The 2,767-nt window shown below is 44.7% G+C and overlaps 1 long non-coding RNA gene across 1 annotated transcript; it reads right to left on the minus strand.

The window, feature by feature from the left end:
- Window positions 1-1,536: 1,536 nt before the first annotated feature.
- On the minus strand, window positions 1,537-2,038 carry LOC120317716. Its single transcript, XR_005559302.1, has 2 exons — window positions 1,966-2,038; window positions 1,537-1,672 (listed from the first exon to the last, which is right to left on the minus strand). It is a non-coding gene; the product is annotated as an uncharacterized LOC120317716 (long non-coding RNA).
- Between the last annotated feature and the right edge of the window lie 729 nt (window positions 2,039-2,767).

Genomic DNA, 2,767 nt, shown 5'->3' on the forward strand with positions numbered 1-2,767 from the left:
TCGGAGTTTCTTCGGAACGTTCTTCCTGTGTGCACGAACATGCACCCGCTGCACTGTTTCTGATCGCCGCTATGTTTTTGATGGCGCCGCTGGTCTGCTTCTTCTGCGTGCTTTCCTTAAGAGGTCCTTGGAAGGGATAATTCTTCCTTGGCAAAAAGTCTCTGTTTGTATCTCTCGTGCCCTTAACCCGCACGACGATCGGTCCCTCATTGTCGTTCCTCCGGGTCCTTGAACTCGCAGGGCTTGCGGCCTTCGTAGCGCGGCGATGAATTCCTTGGGCTGTTTTCACCGACCGTTGTCCCTCTGCTCGAGGTGTGGCGCCATGGATAACGACACCCTTGGGTGGAAGTTCTATTCAGCAGCTTCTTCAGGTCTGCGTATCTTACAACTCTACTGGAAACAGGTGCTACAAGATTTTTCTGCGATTTCGAAGGCGTCTTGGCCGCAAATGCAAAGCAGGGTGGCAGCCTTCAAGCTATCTTCCGTCACTTGGTTTGCCTTGAAGTAGTTCTCCATTCTGGATACGTAGGACTCCCACCGCTCTGGATGTGAGATGTCGAATTCCGAAAGCCTTCCGATTTTCGCCATCTTCGGATCTTCAGGAACGGGTCTATCAGCCAGCCTACCCCCGAATGCGCACCGGATTGGCGGGCAGCTGCCGAGTCGACGCCGTTCCTCTTCCGCCGCTCAGGACTCCTTGTGTAAGCTTACACTTCTTCCTTTCCAGGTAGTGCAAGGCATCCCATCCTCGTCGCCAGTGTTGCGTCCTTGGCGGGAAAACAGACACGAGAAGCAGCTGGAGTTGCTCAGTTTTCTTTTATTCAGCTTTCAGCTTACAGAAGATGACTTCGCCGCGCCCAACACCTCGGACCTCTTATATAGGCAACGTCCCGGTAAATGGGTTCCTTTTCCGCCCAGCACGCCGCGACATGCGCAAGCCGGCGCTGCGACAGCCTGTCTGGTCCCGGGCAGCTTTGCACCTGCCCGGGACTGCCTGCAAACGCCCGAGCCGTTTGCAAAGGCTCGGGACATAACAATTAGCAGATGAGATAAATTTCCCTGGATATGTTTGCTGCATTTATTTTTGCTTTACCTTGCTACTGCATCTTAAAATAGTTCTTAGAGCAGCCAGTAATGAAAAAAAAACCAGTTAAAACAAATGACGGGCTAAAACTATAACATACAGTATTAGGAATGATCAGCAATGTGGGTCGTTGTTATCTAGCAACTGACTCATTTAGCAACCATTTGCAGTGTTGATGAAAAAGTAATGTTGTGACCAAGGTCGGGTTTACGACCTTCACAGGTATGCAAAACGAAGGAAAGCTGAAGTATATCCATAAGTTTAGTCACAGGCTTACTTAGCAACTGCTTCACTTAACAAACAAGTTGCTGCTCCCAATTGTAGTCACAACTGAGGACTGCCTGTAATCTAGATGTTAAACCGCCACCCCCTCCTCAATTTTACTCCAGATAAAAAAGTAATTTCATTACATTTAGTCAAAGGCTGCGAGACAAAATGAAAAAGACTTCCAGTCAGGATTCCTGCTTCAAGCATAGTCCTTTATGGTCGTGTCTTATTGTTTTTCTCTTGAGAAGGAATGGGGCGCCATATGTTTCCATCCACTCTGTGGAACAGCACTTCCATGATCAGCAGGAATTATAACAGCACCTAAAGCAGACAAGACACATTGTCCTGGTCAACAGCCAGAAAATAATCAGAGACTCTCATTCTCTCTGTCTCTCATACACACATACGTACACACCACATACACCACACACACACACAATCACTTTCAACTGAACACTGAGGTGCAAGGTTTTTTGGAATACATGGAAACTCAGTGAATTTACTGATTATAATGTACAGTTGCTCTTTATCTCACACACATCCACACTTAATGTACATTTACGCTCTCTCTCTCTCTCTCATACACACACACACACACACTTAGCCACACTTACCCACGTTCTTCTCAACTAGGCTGCCAGGCACTAAGTAGTCAGAGGGATGGAAGCTGCCAAGTCTGGATCCAAAAATGACTCAAATGACTCAAGAAGTGGGCGGGTTTCAGTACCGCATTTTATTCCCTAAAGTTCTTTCTTTGTTGATTAGCTAGGATCCCCCCCCCCATGTGTTAAGGCCCTGCTTTTTTTGTCTGGTTCAGGTGATATTTTTCCTTTATTTCCTTAACAATTTGTTTCCTTCTTAGCTACTTCCCTGAAGGGATATTTTAGCAAGATTCTTGTTTATGTGCCAGCTTCATCTTTTCTTATGGCAGTTTCAGCCTAATCTCCTACCACCAAGAACAATGCTAGGAGGTGTAAGGAGCTGGTATATTTGGAAGATAACAAATCCCTCATTCCTGCCAAAGAAACTTGGATATACCTGTCACCCAAGGGTAGAAAAACATATTTTACTGAAATTCTGTTTTCCTCACAGTCTTTAAATATACAAGATCCTTGTTCTCTTTAAAACATACCTATTTTATGCCCAGATTAAATTCCTCTTTGGTGAAAAAAGCATCCATATATATATATATGGATGCTCACTAAGATTTATTTAAAGCAGGAGTATGATGGGCATATTGATGACAAGGTACTCCATTCATGCCTTTGGGATGTCTATATTAGTAAATCACCTCAGTTTAATCCCTGATAGATGAAAGCAGTTTTTAGCAGTAACAACCTATATATATTTTGCATGTTCTACTTTGTCATTGTCATACTTACAGCGAAAATGCATTAAAATGTCACCTTTGAAAAT

The sequence above is a fragment of the Crotalus tigris genome, unplaced genomic scaffold, assembly GCF_016545835.1.
Source record: "Crotalus tigris isolate CLP2741 ecotype Arizona unplaced genomic scaffold, ASM1654583v1 scf7180000019787.6876, whole genome shotgun sequence".
NCBI lineage: Eukaryota > Metazoa > Chordata > Lepidosauria > Squamata > Viperidae > Crotalus > Crotalus tigris.